The sequence below is a fragment of the Oncorhynchus keta genome, chromosome 19 (assembly GCF_023373465.1).
Source record: "Oncorhynchus keta strain PuntledgeMale-10-30-2019 chromosome 19, Oket_V2, whole genome shotgun sequence".
NCBI classification, from domain to species: domain Eukaryota; kingdom Metazoa; phylum Chordata; class Actinopteri; order Salmoniformes; family Salmonidae; genus Oncorhynchus; species Oncorhynchus keta.
Window position 1 is genome coordinate 2,247,509 of NC_068439.1, and position 19,674 is coordinate 2,267,182.

The 19,674-nt window shown below is 52.3% G+C and overlaps 1 pseudogene; it reads left to right on the plus strand.

Annotated features, from left to right (window-relative positions):
- LOC127909594 (protein CBFA2T1-like) overlaps positions 1-19,674 on the plus strand; it is a 93,802-nt pseudogene that overhangs the window by 47,919 nt on the left and 26,209 nt on the right.

Below are 19,674 nucleotides of genomic sequence, written 5' to 3' on the forward strand. Positions count from 1 at the left end.
TGTCCATCTTCCCCTGATGCTAGGACAGCAGAGTCCCTGTCCATCTTCCCCTGATGCTAGGACAGCAGAGTCCCTGTCCATCTTCCCCCTGATGCTAGGACAGCAGAGTCCCTGTACATCTTCCCCTGATGCTAGGACAGGAGAGTCCCTGCCCATCTTCCCCCTGATGCTAGGACAGCAGAGTCCCTGTCCATCTTCCCCCTGATGCTAGGACAGCAGAGTCCCTGTCCATCTTCCCCTGATGCTAGGACAGCAGAGTCCCTGTCCATCTTCCCCTGATGCTAGGACAGCAGAGTCCCTGTCCATCTTCCCCCTGATGCTAGGACAGGAGAGTCCCTGCCCATCTTCCCTGATGCTAGGACAGCAGAGTCCCTGTCCATCTTCCCCTGATGCTAGGACAGCAGAGTCCCTGCCCATCTTCCCCTGATGCTAGGACAGGAGAGTCCCTGTCCATCTTCCCCTGATGCTAGGACAGGAGAGTCCCTGTCCATCTTCCCCTGATGCTAGGACAGCAAAGTCCCTGTCCATCTTCCAAAGCATCTGAAGGAAGGAGGGAGAGAGATTGAGGGATGGAGGGAGGGAGGGAGGGAGGGAGGGAGGGAGGGAGGGAGGGAGGGAGGGAGGGAGATTGAGGGATGGAGGGAGGGAGGGAGGGAAGGAGGGAGGGAGATTGAGGGATGGAGGGAGGGAGGGAGGGAGGGAGGGAGGGAGGGAGGGAGGAGGGAGGGAGGGAGGGAGGGAGGGAGGGAGGGAGGGAGGGAGGGAGGGAGGGAGGGAGGGAGGGAGGGAGGGAGGGAGGGAGGGATATTGAGGGATGGAGATTGAGGGATGGAGGGAGGGAGGGAGAGATTGAGGGAAGGAGGGAGGGAAGGAGGGAGGGAGATTGAGGGAGGGGGAGGGAGGGAGGGAGGGAGGGAGGGAGGGAGGGAGGGAGGGAGGGAGGGAGGGAGGGAGGGAGGGAGGGAGGGAGGGAGGGATATTGAGGGATGGAGATTGAGGGATGGAGGGAGGGAGGGAGGGAGGGAGGGAGGGAGGGAGGGAGGGAGGGAGGGAGGGGAGGGAGGGAGGGAGGGAGGGAGGGAGGGGGAGGGAGGGAGATTGAGGGAGATTGAGGGAGGGAGGGAGATTGAGGGAAGGAGGGAGGGAGGGAGGGAGGGAGGGAGGGAGGGAGGGAGGGAGGGAGGGAGGGAGGGGAGGGAGGGAGGGAGGGAGGGAGGGAGGGAGGGAGGGAGATTGAGGGATGGAGATTGAGGGATGGAGGGAGGGAGGGAGGGAGGGAGGGAGGGAGGGAGATTGAGGATGGAGGGAGGGAGGGAGGGAAGGATGGAGGGAGGGAGATTGAGGGATGGAGGGAGGGAGGGAGGGAGGGAGGGAGGGAGGGAGATTGAGGGATGGAGGGAGGGAGGGAAATTGAGGGAAGGGGGAGGGAGGGAGATTGAGGGATGGAGGGGGAGGGAGGGTGATTGAGGGATGGAGGGAGGGAGATTGAGGGAAGGAGGGAGGGAGATTGAGGGAAGGAGGGAGGGAGGGAGGGAGGGAGGGAGGGAGGGAGGGAGGGAGGGAGGGAGGGAGGGAGGGAGGGAGGGAGGGAGGGAGGGAGGGAGGGAGATTGAGGGAGGGAGGGAGGGAGGGAGGGAGGGAGGGAGGGAGGGAGGGAGGGAGGGAGGGAGGGATATTGAGGATGGAGATTGAGGGATGGAGGGAGGGAGGGAGATTGAGGGAAGGAGGGAGGGAAGGAGGGAGGGAGATTGGAGGGAGGGGGAGGGAGGGAGGGAGGAGGGAGGGAGGGATATTGAGGGATGGAGATTGAGGGATGGAGGGATGGAGGGAGGGAGGGAGGGAGGGAGGGAGGGAGGGAGGGAGGGAGGGAGGGAGGGAGGGAGGGAGGGAGGGAGGGAGGGAGGGAGATTGAGGGAAGGAGGGAGGGAGATTGAGGGAGGGAGGGAGGGAGGGAGGGAGGGAGGGAGGGAGGGAGGGAGGGAGGGAGGGAGGGAGGGAGGGAGATTGAGGGATGGAGATTGAGGGATGGAGGGAGGGAGGGAGGGAGGGAGGGAGGGAGATTGAGGGATGGAGGGAGGGAGGGAGGGAAGGATGGAGGGAGGGAGATTGAGGGAGGGAGGGAGGGAGGGAGGGAGGGAGGGAGGGAGGGAGGGAGGGAGGGAGGGAGGGAGGGAGATTGAGGGATGGAGGGAAATGAGGAGGGGGGGAGGGAGGGAGATTGAGGGATGGAGGGAGGGAGGGTGATTGAGGGAAGGAGGGAGGGAGGGGAGGGAGGGGGAGGGAGGGAGGGAGGGAGGGAGGGAGGGAGGGAGGAGAGGATGAGGGAGGGAGGGAGGGAGATTGAGGGATGGAGATTGAGGGATGGAGGGAGGGAGGGAGGGAGGGAGGGAGGGAGGGAGGGAGGGAGGGAGGGAGGGAGGGAGGGAGGGAGGGAGGGAGGGAGGGAGGGAGATTGAGGGATGGAGGGAGGGAGGGAGGGAGGATGGAGGGAGGGAGATTGAGGGATGGAGGGAGGGAGGGAGGGAGGGAGGGAGGGAGGGAGGGAGGGAGATTGAGGGATGGAGGGAGGGAGGGAAATTGAGGGAGGGAGGGAGATGAGGGATGGAGGGAGGGAGGGTGATTGAGGGATGGAGGGAGGAGGAGGGAAGAGGGAGGGAGATTGAGGGAAGGAGGGAGGGAGGGAGGGAGGGAGGGAGGGAGGGAGGGAGGGAGGGAGGGAGATTGAGGGAGGGAGGGAGGGAGGGGAGGGAGGGGAGGGAGGGAGGGGAGGGAGGGAGGGAGGGAGGGAGGGATATTGAGGGATGGAGATTGAGGGATGGAGGAGGGAGGGAGATTGAGGGAAGGAGGGAGGGAAGGAGGGAGGGAGATTGAGGGAGGGGGAGGGAGGGAGGGAGGGAGGGAGGGAGGGAGGGAGGGATATTGAGGGATGGAGATTGAGGGATGGAGGGAGGGAGGGAGGGAGGGAGGGAGGGAGGGAGGGAGATTGAGGGAAGGAGGGAGGGAGGGAGGGAGGGAGGGAGGGAGGGAGGGAGGGAGGGAGGGAGGGAGGAGGGAGGGAGGGAGGGAGGGAGGGAGGGAGGGAGGGAGGGATTGAGGGATGGAGATTGAGGGATGGAGGGAGGGGAGGGAGGGAGGGAGGGAGATTGAGGGATGGAGGGAGGGAGGGAGGGAGGGAAGGATGGAGGGAGGGAGATTGAGGGAGGGAGGGAGGGAGGGAGGGAGGGAGGGAGGGAGGGGAGGGAGGGAGATTGAGGGATGGAGGGAAATTGAGGGAAGGGGGAGGGAGGGAGATTGAGGGATGGAGGGAGGGAGGGTGATTGAGGGATGGAGGGAGGGAGATTGAGGGAAGGAGGGAGGGAGATTGAGGGAAGGAGGGAGGGAGGGAGGGAGGGAGGGAGGGAGGGAGGGAGGGAGGAGAGGGAGGGAGATTGAGGGAAGGAGGGAGGGAGATTGAGGGAAGGAGGGAGCGAGATTGAGGGATGGAGGGAGGGAGGGAGGGAGATTGAGGGATGGAGGAGGGAGGGAGATTGAGGGATGGAGGGAGGGAGGGAGATTGAGGGATGGAGGAAGGGAGGGAGGGAGATTGAGGGATGGAGGGAGGGAGGGAGATTGAGGGATGGAGGGAGGGAGGGAGATTGAGGGAGGGAGGGAGGGAGGGAGGGAGATTGAGGGATGGAGGGAGGGAGGGAGATTGAGGGAAGGATGGAGGGAGGGAGATTGATGGATGGAGGGAGGGGGAGATTGAGGGATGGAGGGAGGGAGGGAGATTGAGGGATGGAGGGAGGAGGGAAATTGAGGGAAGGGGGAGGGAGGGAGATTGAGGGATGGAGGGAGGGAGATTGAGGGAGGAGGGAGGGAGATTGAGGGATGGAGGGAGGGAGGGAGATTGATGGATGGAGGGGAGGGAGGAGATTGAGGGATGGAGGGAGGGAGGGAGATTGAGGGATGGAGGAAGGGAGGGAGGGAGATTGAGGGATGGAGGGAGGGAGGGATGGAGGGAGGGAGGGAGATTGAGGAATGGAGGGAGGGAGGGAGATTGAGGGATGGAGGGAGGGAGGGAGGAGATTGAGGGATGGAGGGAGGGAGGGAAGGAGATTGAGGGATGGAGGGAGGGAGGGAAGGAGATTGAGGGATGGAGGGAGGGAAGGAAGGAGGAAGGATGTCAGCCAGGAGTTAATGAATGGGAGGACAAACCTGGGAGGACAAACCTGGGAGGACAAACCTGGGAGGACAAACCTGGGAGGACAAAAGGAAGGAAGGAGCTCCTATCCCTCATTCCACAGAGAACAAAGACACTGTTATAATCTGGAATTAAACTGATGCTTTTTTCTTGGTCGCGTCATAAGTAGTGCACTATATATAGGGAATAGGGTGCAATAGGGCTCTGGTCTAAAGTAGTACACTATATATAGGGAATAGTGGAGAGAGGATGGAGGGAACAGTGGAGAGAGGATGGAGGGGACAGTGGAGAGAGGATGGAGGGGACAGTGGAGAGAGGATGGAGGGGACAGTGGAGAGAGGATGGAGGGGGGACAGTGGAGAGAGGATGGAGGGGACAGTGGAGAGAGGATGGAGGGAACAGTGGAGAGAGGATGGAGGGGACAGTGGAGAGAGGATGGAGGGGACAGTGGATGGAGGGGACAGTGGAGAGAGGATGGAGGGGACAGTGGAGAGAGGATGGAGGGGATGGACAGTGGAGAGAGGATGGAGGGGACAGTGGAGAGAGGATGGAGGGGACAGTGGAGAGAGGATGGAGGGGATGGAGGGGACAGTGGAGAGAGGATGGAGGGGACAGTGGAGAGAGGATGGAGGGGACAGTGGAGAGAGGATGGAGGGGACAGTGGAGAGAGGATGGAGGGGACAGTGGAGAGAGGATGGAGGGGACAGTGGAGAGAGGATGGAGGGGACAGTGGAGAGAGGATGGAGGGGACAGTGGAGAGAGGATGGAGGGGACAGTGGAGAGAGGATGGAGGGGATGGAGGGGACAGTGGAGAGAGGATGGAGGGGACAGTGGAGAGAGGATGGAGGGCACAGTGGAGAGAGGATGGAGGGGACAGTGGAGAGATGATGGAGGGGACAGTGAGAGAGGATGGATGGAGGGGGATGGAGGGAACAGTGGAGAGAGGATGGAGGGGACAGTGGAGAGAGGATGGAGGGGACAGTGGAGGGGAGAGGATGGAGGGGACAGTGGAGAGAGGATGGAGGGGGACAGTGGAGAGAGGATGGAGGGGACAGTGGAGAGATGGAGGATGGAGGGGGACAGTGGAGAGAGGATGGAGGGGATGGAGGGGACAGTGGAGAGAGGATGGAGGGGACCGTGGAGAGAGGATGGAGGGGACAGTGGAGAGAGGATGGAGGGGACAGTGGAGAGAGGATGGAGGGGACAGTGGAGAGAGGATGGAGGGAATAGTGGAGAGAGGATGGAGGGAACAGTGGGGATGGAGGGAACAGTTGGAGGGGATGGAGGGGACAGTGGAGAGAGGATTGTTCCACAGACTTTGACAGTGGATGGAGGGGACAAGAGAGGATGGAGGGGACTGGAGAGAGGGTGGAGGGGACAGTGGAGAGAGGATGGAGGGGACAGTGGAGAGAGGATGGAGGGGACTGGAGAGAGGATGGAGGGGACTGGAGAGAGGATGGAGGGGACTGGAGGGGATGGAGGGGGACAGTGGAGAGAGGATGGAGGGGACAGTGGAGAGAGGATGGAGGGGACAGTCTGGAGGGGGACTCTGGAGGGGGACTGGAGAGAGGATGGAGGGGACTGGAGAGAGGATGGAGGGGGACTGGAGAGAGGATGGAGGGAATCTGGAGGGAACAGTGGGCACTCTGTATCTTGTTCCACTCTCAATCTCTCTCTCTCTCTCTCTCTCTCTCTCTCTCTCTCTCTCTCTCTCTCTCTCTCTCTCTCTCTGTCTCTCTCTCTCTCTCTCTCTCTCTCTCTCTCTCTCTCTCTCTCTCTCTCTCTCTCTCTCTCTCTCTCTCTCTCTCTCTCTCTCTCTCTCTCTCTCTCTCTCTCTCTCTCTCTCTCTCTCTCTCTCTCTCTCTCTCTCTCTCTCTCTCTCTCTCCCTCTCTCTCTCTCTGTCTCTCTCTCTCCCTGTCTCTCTCTCTCTGTCTCTCTCTCCCCCCTCTCTCTCCCCCCTCTCTCTCCTGATTGATGCAGGAATGCACGGGGCTCGTCAGGAAGAGGTGATTGACCACCGGTTGACAGACAGAGAATGGGGGGAGGAATGGAAGCACCTTGACCATGTAAGAAAAGTAATAACATTTTTATTACTATACCAACTGTATCTGTACCCCTACCTGTACCTGTACCTGTACCTGTATCTGTACCTGTACCTGTACCTGTATCTGTATCTGTATCTGTACCTGTATCTGTACCTGTATCTGTACCTGTACCTGTACCTGTACCTGTACCTGTACCTGTATCTGTATCTGTACCTGTATCTGTACCTGTATCTGTACCTGTACCTGTACCCCTACCTGTACCTGTACCTGTATCTGTATCTGTACCTGTATCTGTACCTGTATCTGTACCTGTACCTGTATCTGTACCTGTATCTGTACCCCTACCTGTACCTGTACCTGTATCTGTACCTGTACCCATACCTGTACCTGTACCTGTATCTGTACCTGTACCTGTATCTGTACCTGTATCTGTACCTGTACCTGTACCTGTACCTGTATCTGTACCCCTACCTGTACCTGTACCTGTACCTGTACCTGTACCTGTATCTGTACCTGTACCTGTACCTGTACCTGTACCTGTATCTGTACCTGTATCTGTACCTGTATCTGTACCTGTACCTGTACCTGTACCCCTACCTGTACCTGTACCCCTACCTGTACCTGTACCTGTATCTGTACCTGTATCTGTACCCCTACCTGTACCCCTACCTGTACCTGTACCTGTACCTGTATCTGTACCTGTATCTGTACCCCTACCTGTACCCCTACCTGTACCTGTACCTGTATCTGTATCTGTACCTGTATCTGTACCTGTATCTGTACCCCTACCTGTACCTGTATCTGTGCCTGTACCTGTATCTGTACCTGTACCTGTATCTGTACCTGTATCTGTATTTGTACCTGTACCCATACCTGTACCTGTATCTGTGCCTGTACCTGTATCTGTACCTGTATCTGTACCTGTATCTGTACCTGTACCTGTATCTGTACCTGTACCTGTACCTGTACCTGTATCTGTACCTGTACCTGTACCTGTACCTGTACCTGTACCTGTATCTGTACCCCTACCTGTACCTGTACATACCTGTATCTGTACCCATACCTGTACCTGTACCTGTACCTGTACCCGTACCTGTATCTGTACCCGTACCTGTACCCCTACCTGTATCTGTACCCGTACCTGTACCTGTATCTGTATCTGTACCTGTACCTGTATCTGTGCCCCTACCTGTACCTGTACCTGTTCCCATACCTGTACCTGTATCCCTACCTCTACCCATACCTGTACCTGTATCTGTACCTGTACCTGTACCCCTACCTGTATCTGTACCCGTACCTGTACCCATACCTGTACCTGTATCTGTAGTGTCTACATATGTATCTGTACCTGTACCCATACCTGTACCTGTACCCATACCTGTATCTGTACCTGTACCTGTACCTGTAACTGTACCTGTACCTTCCCCCTGATACAGTACCTTCCCCCTGATACAGTACCTTCCCCCTGATACAGTACTTTCCCCTGATACAGTACCTTCCCCCTGATACAGTACCTTCCCCCTGATACAGTACCTTCCTCCTGATACAGTACCTTCCCCCTGATACAGTACCTTCCCCCTGATACAGTACCTTCCCCTGATACAGTACCTTCCCCCTGATACAGTACCTTCCCCTGATACAGTACCTTCCCCTGATACAGTACCTTCCCCTGATACAGTACCTTCCCCCTGATACAGTACCTTCCCCTGATACAGTACCTTCCCCCTGATACAGTACCTTCCCCTGATACAGTACCTTCCCCCTGATACAGTACCTTCCCCCTAATACAGTACTTTCCCCCTGATACAGTACCTTCCCCCTGATACAGTACTTTCCCCCTGATACAGTACCTTCCCCTGATACAGTACCTTCCCCTGATACAGTACCTTCCCCTGATACAGTACCTTCCCCTGATACAGCACCTTCCCCCTGATACAGTACCTACCTGATACAGTACCTTCCCCTGATACAGTACCTTCCTCCTGATACAGTACCTTCCCCTGATACAGTACCTTCCCCTGATACAGTACCTTCCCCCAATACAGTACCTTCCCCTGATACAGTACCTTCCCCTGATACAGTACCTTCCCGCTGATACAGTACCTATCCCTGATACAGTACCTTCCCCCTAATACAGTACCTTCCCCTGATACAGTACCTACCTGATACAGTACCTTCCCCTAATACAGTACCTTCCTCCTGATACAGTACCTTCCCCTGATACAGTACCTTCCCCTGATACAGTACCTTCCCCTGATACAGTACCTTCCCACTGATACAGTACCTTCCTCCTGATACAGTACCTTCCCCTGATACAGTACCTTCCCCTGATACAGTACCTTCCCTGATACAGTACCTTCCCCTGATACAGTACCTTCCTCCTGATACAGTACCTTCCCCTGATACAGTACCTTCCCCTGATACAGTACCTATCCCCTGATACAGTACCTTCCCCTGATACAGTACCTTCCCCTGATACAGTACCTTCCCCTGATACAGTACCTTCCCCTGATACAGTACCTTCCCCTGATACAGTACTTTCCCCTGATACAGTACCTTCCCCTGATACAGTACCTTCCTCCTGATACAGTACCTTCCCCTGATACAGTACCTTCCCCTGATACAGTACCTTCCCCTGATACAGTACCTTCCCCTGATACAGTACCTACCTGATACAGTACCTTCCCACTAATACAGTACCTTCCCCTGATACAGTACCTTCCCCTGATACAGTACCTTCCCCTGATACAGTACCTATCCCTGATACAGTACCTTCCTGATACAGTACCTTCCCCTGATACAGTACCTTCCCCTGATACAGTACCTACCTGATACAGTACCTTCCCACTAATACAGTACCTTCCTCCTGATACAGTACCTTCCCCTGATACAGTACCTTCCCCTGATACAGTACCTATCCCCTGATACAGTACCTTCCCCTGATACAGTACCTACCTGATACAGTACCTTCCCCTGATACAGTACCTATCCCCTGATACAGTACCTTCCCCTGATACAGTACCTTCCCCTGATACAGTACCTTCCCCCTGATACAGTACCTTCCCCCTGATACAGTACCTTCCTCCTGATACAGTACCTTCCCCTGATACAGTACCTTCCCCTGATACAGTACCTTCCCCTGATACAGTACCTTCCCCTGATACAGTACCTTCCCCTGATACAGTACCTTCCCCTGATACAGTACCTTCCCCCTGATACAGTACCTTCCCCTGATACAGTACCTTCCCCTGATACAGTACCTTCCCCTGATACAGTACCTTCCCCTGATACAGTACCTTCCCCTGATACAGTACCTTCCCCCTAATACAGTACTTTCCCCTGATACAGTACCTTCCCCCTGATACAGTACCTTCCCCCTGATACAGTACCTTCCCCTGATACAGTACCTTCCCCCTGATACAGTACCTTCCCCCTGATACAGTACCTTCCCCTGATACAGTACCTTCCCCCTGATACAGTACCTTCCTGATACAGTACCTTCCCCCTAATACAGTACCTTCCTCCTGATACAGTACCTTCCCCCTGATACAGTACCTTCCCCTGATACAGTACCTTCCCCCTGATACAGTACCTTCCCCTGATACAGTACCTTCCCCTGATACAGTACCTACCCCTGATACAGTACCTTCCCCCTGATACAGTACCTTCCTCCTGATACAGTACCTTCCCCCTGATACAGTACCTTCCCCCTGATACAGTACCTACCTGATACAGTACCTTCCCACTAATACAGTACCTTCCTCCTGATACAGTACCTTCCCCTGATACAGTACCTTCCCCCTGATACAGTACCTACCTGATACAGTACCTTCCCCTAATACAGTACCTTCCTCCTGATACAGTACCTTCCCCTGATACAGTACCTTCCCCCTGATACAGTACCTTCCCCCTGATACAGTACCTTCCCCCTGATACAGTACCTTCCCCCTGATACAGTACCTTCCCCTGATACAGTACCTTCCCCCTGATACAGTACCTTCCCCCTAATACAGTACCTTCCCCTGATACAGTACCTTCCCCCTGATACAGTACCTTCCTCCTGATACAGTACCTTCCCCTGATACAGTACCTTCCCCCTGATACAGTACCTTCCCCTGATACAGTACCTTCCCCCTGATACAGTACCTACCTGATACAGTACCTTCCCACTAATACAGTACCTTCCTCCTGATACAGTACCTTCCCCCTGATACAGTACCTTCCTGATACAGTACCTTCCCCCTGATACAGTACCTTCCTCCTGATACAGTACCTTCCCCCTGATACAGTACCTTCCCCCTGATACAGTACCTACCTGATACAGTACCTTCCCACTAATACAGTACCTTCCTCCTGATACAGTACCTTCCCCTGATACAGTACCTTCCCCTGATACAGTACCTACCCCCTGATACAGTACCTACCCCCTGATACAGTACCTTCCTGATACAGTACCTTCCCCTGATACAGTACCTTTCCCCTGATACAGTACCTTCCCCTGATACAGTACCTACCTGATACAGTACCTTCCCCTGATACAGTACCTTCCCCTGATACAGTACCTTCCCCTGATACAGTACCTATCCCTGATACAGTACCTTCCCCTGATACAGTACCTTCCCCCTGATACAGTACCTTCCCCCTGATACAGTACCTTCCTGATACAGTACCTTCCCCCTGATACAGTACCTTCCTGATACAGTACCTTCCCACTAATACAGTACCTTCCTCCTGATACAGTACCTTCCCCTGATACAGTACCTTCCCCTGATACAGTACCTTCCCCTGATACAGTACTGTCCCCTGATACAGTACCTTCCCCTGATACAGTACCTTCCTCTGATACAGTACCTTCCCCCTGATACAGTACCTTCCCCTGATACAGTACTGTCCCCTGATACAGTACCTTCCCCTGATACAGTACCTACCTGATACAGTACCTTCCCCTGATACAGTACCTTCCTCCTGATACAGTACCTTCCCTGATACAGTACCTTCCCCTGATACAGTACCTTCCCCTGATACAGTACCCTCCCCTGATACAGTACCTTCCCCTGATACAGTACCTTCCCCCTGATACAGTACCTTCCCCTGATACAGTACCTTCCCCCTGATACAGTACCTTCCCCTGATACAGTACCTTCCCCTGATACAGTACCTTCCCCTGATACAGTACCTTCCCCTGATACAGTACCTTCCCCTGATACAGTACCTTCCCCTGATACAGTACCTTCCCCTGATACAGTACCTTCCCCTAATACAGTACTTTCCCTGATACAGTACCTTCCCCTGATACAGTACCTTCCTCCTGATACAGTACCTTCCCCTGATACAGTACCTTCCCCTGATACAGTACCTTCCCCTAATACAGTACCTTCCCCTGATACAGCACCTTCCCCTGATACAGTACCTTCCTGATACAGTACCTTCCCACCAATACAGTACCTTCCTCCTGATACAGTACCTTCCCCTGATACAGTACCTTCCCCTGATACAGTACCTTCCCCTGATACAGTACCTTCCCCTGATACAGTACCTTCCCCTGATACAGTACCTTCCCCTGATACAGTACCTTCCCCTGATACAGTACCTTCCTCCTGATACAGTACCTTCCCCTGATACAGTACCTTCCCCCTGATACAGTACCTACCCCTGATACAGTACCTTCCCACTAATACAGTACCTTCCTCCTGATACAGTACCTTCCCCTGATACAGCACCTTCCCCTGATACAGTACCTTCCCCTGATACAGTACCTTCCCCTGATACAGTACCTTCCCCTGATACAGTACCTTCCCCTGATACAGTACCTTCCCCTGATACAGTACCTATCCCCTGATACAGTACCTTCCCCTGATACAGTACCTTCCCCTGATACAGTACCTTCCCCCTGATACAGTACCTTCCCCCTGATACAGTACCTTCCCCTGATACAGTACCTTCCCCTGATACAGTACCTTCCTCCTGATACAGTACCTTCCCCCTGATACAGTACCTTCCCCTGATACAGTACCTTCCCCCTGATACAGTACCTTCCCCCTGATACAGTACCTACCTGATACAGTACCTTCCCACTAATACAGTACCTTCCTCCTGATACAGTACCTTCCCCTGATACAGTACCTTCCCCCTGATACAGTACCTTCCCCTGATACAGTACCTTCCCCCTGATACAGTACCTTCCCCTGATACAGTACCTTCCCCCTGATACAGTACCTTCCCCTGATACAGTACCTTCCCCCTGATACAGTACCTTCCCCCTGATACAGTACCTTCCCTGATACAGTACCTTCCCCTGATACAGTACCTTCCCCCTGATACAGTACCTTCCCCTGATACAGTACCTTCCTGATACAGTACCTTCCCCTGATACAGTACCTTCCCTGATACAGTACCTTCCCCTGATACAGTACCTACCTGATACAGTACCTTCCCCCTGATACAGTACCTTCCCCTGATACAGTACCTTCCCCTGATACAGTACCTATCCCCTGATACAGTACCTTCCCCTGATACAGTACCTTCCCCTGATACAGTACCTTCCCCTGATACAGTACCTTCCTGATACAGTACCTTCCCACTAATACAGTACCTTCCTCCTGATACAGTACCTTCCCCCTGATACAGTACCTTCCCCCTGATACAGTACCTTCCTCCTGATACAGTACCTTCCCCCTGATACAGTACCTTCCCCTGATACAGTACTGTCCCCTGATACAGTACCTTCCCCTGATACAGTACCTTCCTCCTGATACAGTACCTTCCCCTGATACAGTACATTCCCCTGATACAGTACCTTCCTGATACAGTACCTTCCCTGATACAGTACCTTCCCCCTGATACAGTACCTTCCCCCTGATACAGTACCTTCCCCTGATACAGTACCTTCCCCTGATACAGTACCTTCCCCTGATACAGTACCTTCCCCTGATACAGTACCTTCCCCTGATACAGTACCTTCCCCTGATACAGTACCTACCTGATACAGTACCTTCCTCCTGATACAGTACCTTCCCCCTGATACAGTACCTTCCCCTGATACAGTACCTTCCCCTGATACAGTACCTTCCCCCTGATACAGTACCTTCCCCTGATACAGTACCTTCCCCCTGATACAGTACCGTCCCCTGATACAGTACCGTCCCCTGATACAGTACCTTCCCCTGATACAGTACCTTCCCCTGATACAGTACCTTCCCCTGATACAGTACCTTCCCCTGATACAGTACCTTCCCCTGATACAGTACCTTCCCCTGATACAGTACCTTCCCTGATACAGTACTGTCCCCTGATACAGTACCTTCCCCTGATACAGTACCTTCCCCCTGATACAGTACCTTCCCCTGATACAGTACCTTCCCCTGATACAGTACCTTCCTCCTGATACAGTACCTTCCCCTGATACAGTACCTTCCCCTGATACAGTACCTTCCCCTGATACAGTACCTTCCCCTGATACAGTACCTTTCCCCTGATACAGTACCTTCCCCTGATACAGTACCTTCCCCTGATACAGTACCTTCCCCTGATACAGTACCTTCCCCTGATACAGTACCTTCCCCTGATACAGTACCTTCCTCCTGATACAGTACCTTCCCCTGATACAGTACCTTCCCCTGATACAGTACCTTCCCCTGATACAGTACCTACCTGATACAGTACCTTCCCCTAATACAGTACCTTCCCCTGATACAGTACCTTCCCCTGATACAGTACCTTCCCCTGATACAGTACCTTCCCCTGATACAGTACCTTCCCCCTGATACAGTACCTTCCCCTGATACAGTACCTTCCCCTGATACAGTACCTTCCTGATACAGTACTGTCCCCTGATACAGTACCTTCCCCTGATACAGTACCTTCCCCTGATACAGTACCTTCCCCCTGATACAGTACCTTCCCCCTGATACAGTACCTTCCTGATACAGTGCCGTCCCCCTGATACAGTACCTTCCCCCTAATACAGTACCTTCCCCTAATACAGTACCTTCCCCCTGATACAGTACCTTCCCCCTGATACAGTACCTTCCCCCTGATACAGTACCTTCCCCTGATACAGTACCTTCCTGATACAGTACCTTCCCCCTGATACAGTACCTTCCCCTGATACAGTACCTTCCCCCTGATACAGTACCTTCCTGATACAGTACCTTCCCCCTGATACAGTACCTTCCCCTGATACAGTACCTTCCCCTGATACAGTACCTTCCCCCTGATACAGTACCTTCCCCCTGATACAGTACCTTCCCCTGATACAGTACCTTCCCCTGATACAGTACCTTCCCCCTGATACAGTACCTTCCCCCTGATACAGTACCTTCCCCTGATACAGTACCTTCCCCCTGATACAGTACCTTCCCCCTGATACAGTACCTTCCCCTGATACAGTACCGTCCCCTGATACAGTACCTTCCCCCTGATACAGTACTTTCCCCTGATACAGTACCTTCCCCTGATACAGTACCTTCCTGATACAGTACCTTCCCCTGATACAGTACCTTCCCCCTGATACAGTACCTTCCCCTGATACAGTACCTTCCCCTGATACAGTACCTTCCCCTGATACAGTACCTTCCCCCTAATACAGTACCTTCCCCTGATACAGTACCTTCCCCCTGATACAGTACCTTCCCCCTGATACAGTACCTTCCCCTGATACAGTACCTTCCCCTGATACATTACCTTCCATCTGATACAGTACCTTCCCTGATACAGTACCTTCCCCTGATACAGTGCCTTCCCCTGATACAATACCTTCCCCTGATACAGTACCTTCCCCCTGATACAATACCTTCCCCTGATACAGTACCTTCCCCTGATACAGTACATTCCCCTGATACAGTACCTTCCTGATACAGTACCTTCCCCCTGATACAGTACCTTCCCCCTGATACAGTACCTTCCTGATACAGTACCTTCCCCTGATACAGTACCTTCCTCCTGATACAGTACCTTCCTCCTGATACAGTACCTTCCTCCTGATACAGTACCTTCCCCTGATACAGTACCTTCCTCCTGATACAGTACCTTCCCCCTGATACAGTACCTTCCTCCTGATACAGTACCTTCCCCTGATACAGTACCTTCCCTGATACAGTACCTTCCCCTGATACAGTACCTTCCCCCTGATACAGTACCTTCCCCTGATAAAGTACCTACCCCCTGAACAGTAACCTTCCCCTGATACAGTACCTTCCCCTGATACAGTACCTTCCCCTGATACAGTACCTTCCCCTGATACAGTACCTTCCCCTAATACAGCACCTTCCACCTGATACAGTACCTTCCCCTGATACAGTACCTTCCTGATACAGTACCTTCCCCTGATACAGTACCTTCCTCCTGATACAGTACCTTCCTCCTGATACAGTACCTTCCTTCCTGATACAGTACCTTCCCCTGATACAGTACCTTCCTCCTGATACAGTACCTTCCCCTGATACAGTACCTTCCTCTGATACAGTACCTTCCCCCCTGATACAGTACCTTCCCTGATACAGTACCTTCCCCTGATACAGTACCTACCTGATACAGTACCTTCCCCTGATACAGTACTTTCCCCTGATACAGTACCTTCCCCTGATACAGTACCTTCCCCTGATACAGTACCTTCCCCTGATACAGTACCTTCCCCTGATACAGTACCTTCCCCTGATACAGTACCTTCCCCTGATACAGTACCTTCCCCTGATACAGTACCGTCCCCTGATACAGTACCTTCCCCTGATACAGTACCTTCCCCTTGATACAGTACCTTCCTGATACAGTACCTTCCCCTGATACAGTACCTACCTGATACAGTACCCCCCTGATACAGTGCCTTCCCCTGATACAGTACCTTCCCCCTGATACAGGACCTTCCTGATACAGTACCTTCCCCTGATACAGTACCTTCCACCTGATACAGTACCTTCCCCCTGATACAGTACCTTCCTGATACAGTACCTTCCCCTGATACAGTACCTTCCCCTAATACAGTACCTTCCCCTGATACAGTACCTTCCTCCTGATACAGTACCTTCCCCTGATACAGTACCGTCCCCCTGATACAGTACCTTCCCCTGATACAGTACCTTCCCTAATACAGTACCTTCCCCTGATACAGTACCTTCCCCTAATACAGTACCTTCCCCTGATACAGTACCTTCCTGATACAGTACCTTCCCCTGATACAGTACCATCCCCTGATACAGTACCGTCCCCTGATACAGTACCTTTCCCTGATACAGTACCGTCCCCTGATACAGTACCTTCCCCTGATACAGTACCTTCCCCTGATACAGTACCTTCCCCTGATACAGTACCTATCCCCTGATACAGTACCTTCCCTGATACAGTACCTTCCCCCTGATACAGTACCTTCCCTGATACAGTACCTTCCTGATACAGTACCGTCCCCTGATACAGTACTTTCCCCTGATACAGTACCTTCCCCTGATACAGTACTTTCCCCTGTACTGTACTTTCCCCTGATACAGTACCTTCCCCTGATACAGTACCTTCCCCCTGATACAGTACTTTCCCCTAATATAGAACAGTACTTTCCCCCTGATACAGTACTTTCCCCCTGATACAGTACCTTCCCCTGATACAGTACCTTCCCCTGATACAGTACCTTCCCCCTAATACAGTACTTTCCCCCTGATACAGTACCTTCCCCTGATACAGTACTTTCCCCTGATACAGTACCTTCCCCTAATACAGTACTTTCCCCTGATACAGTACCTTCCCCTGATACAGTACCTTCCCCTAATACAGTACTTTCCCCTGATACAGTACCTTCCCCTGATACAGTACCTTCCCCCTGATACAGTACCTTCCCCTGATACAGTACCTTCCCCCTAATACAGTACTTTCCCCCTGATACAGTACCTTCCCCCTGATACAGTACCTTCCCCCTGATACAGTACCTTCCCCCTGATACAGTACCTTCCCCCTAATACAGTACTTTCCCCTGATACAGTACCTTCCCCTTGATCAGTACCTTCCCCTGATACAGTACCTTCCCCTTGATACAGTACCTTCCCCTGATACAGTACCTTCCCCTGATACAGTACCTTCCCCCAGAATACAGTACTTTCCCCTGATACAGTACCTTCCCCTGATACAGTACCTACCTGATACAGTACCTTCCCCTGATACAGTACCTACCTGATACAGTACCTTCCCTGATACAGTACCTTCCCCATAATACAGTACTTTCCCCTGATACAGTACATTCCCCCTGATACAGTACCTACCTGATACAGTACCTTCCCCTGATACAGTACCTTCCTGATACAGTACCGTCCCCCTGATACAGTACCTTCCACCTAATACAGTACCTTCCCCCTGATACAGTACCTTCCCCCTGATACAGTACCTTCCCCCTGATACAGTACCTTCCCCCTAATACAGTACCTTCCCCTGATACAGTACCTTCCCCCTGATACAGTACCTTCCCCCTGATACAGTACCTTCCCCCTGATACAGTACCTTCCCCCTGATACAGTACCTTCCCCCTGATACAGTACCTTCCCCTTAGATATACAACATATTGTCTGTGGTTCTGGTTATAGATATAGAACATATTGTCTGTGGTTCTGGTTATAGATATAGAACATATTGTCTGTGGTTCTGGTTATAGATATAGAACATATTGTCTGTGGTTCTGGTTATAGATATAGAACATATTGTCTGTGGTTCTGGTTATAGATATAGAACATATTGTCTGTGGTTCTGGTTATAGATATAGAACATATTGTCTGTGGTTCTGGTGATAGATATAGAACATATTGTCTGTGGTTCTGGTTATAGATATAGAACATATTGTCTGTGGTTCTGGTTATAGATATAGAACATATTGTCTGTGGTTCTGGTTATAGATATAGAACATATTGTCTGTGGTTCTGGTTATAGATATAGAACATATTGTCTGTGGTTCTGGTGATAGATATAGAACATATTGTCTGTGGTTCTGGTTATAGATATAGAACATATTGTCTGTGGTTCTGGTTATAGATATAGAACATATTGTCTGTGGTTCTGGTGATAGATATAGAACATATTGTCTGTGGTTCTGGTTATAGATATAGAACATATTGTCTGTGGTTCTGGTGATAGATATAGAACATATTGTCTGTGGTTCTGGTTATAGATATAGAACATATTGTCTGTGGTTCTGGTGATAGATATAGAACATATTGTCTGTGGTTCTGGTGATAGATATAGAACATATTGTCTGTGGTTCTGGTTATAGATATAGAACATATTGTCTGTGGTTCTGGTTATAGATATAGAACATATTGTCTGTGGTTCTGGTTATAGATATAGAACATATTGTCTGTGGTTCTGGTGATAGATATAGAACATTTTGTCTGTGGTGTCTTTGGTTCTTCACTCAGCGCCTTCCCCCTCCTCAGCTGCTGAACTGCATCATGGACATGGTGGAGAAGACGAGGCGTTCTCTCACCGTGCTGCGGCGCTGCCAGGAGGCCGACAGGGAGGAGCTTAACTACTGGATCAGACGATACAGCGACGCGGACGACCTGAAAAAAGGAGCCAGCAGGACCCAGAGCAGACAGCACAGTCCTACAGGACAGGACGACCTCACTACAGGTATAACTATCTACATTATAGTATCAGTTATCAGACAGGACCCAGAGCAGACAGCACAGTCCTACAGGACAGGACGACCTCACTACAGGTATAACTATCTACATTATAGTATCAGTTATCAGACAGGACCCAGAGCAGACAGCACAGTCCTACAGGACAGGACGACCTCACAACAGGTATAACTATCTACATTATAGTATCAGTTATCAGACAGGACCCAGAGCAGACAGCACAGTCCTACAGGACAGGACGACCTCACTACAGGTATAACTATCTACATTATAGTATCAGTTATCAGACAGGACCCAGAGCAGACAGCACAGTCCTACAGGACAGGACGACCTCACTACAGGTATAACTATCTACATTATAGTATCAGTTATCAGACAGGACCCAGAGCAGACAGCACAGTCCTACAGGACAGGACGACCTCACTACAGGTATAACTATCTACATTATAGTATCAGTTATCAGACAGGACCCAGAGCAGACAGCACAGTCCTACAGGACAGGATGACCTCACTACAGGTATAACTATCTACATTATAGTATCAGTTATCAGACAGGACCCAGAGCAGACAGCACAGTCCTACAGGACAGGACGACCTCACTACAGGTATAACTATCTACATTATAGTATCAGTTATCAGACAGGACCCAGAGCAGACAGCACAGTCCTACAGGACAGGACAGGACGACCTCACTACAGGTATAACTATCTACATTATAGTATCAGTTATCAGACAGGACGCAGAGCAGACAGCACAGTCCTACAGGACAGGACGACCTCACTACAGGTATAACTATCTACATTATAGTATCAGTTATCAGACAGGACCCAGAGCAGACAG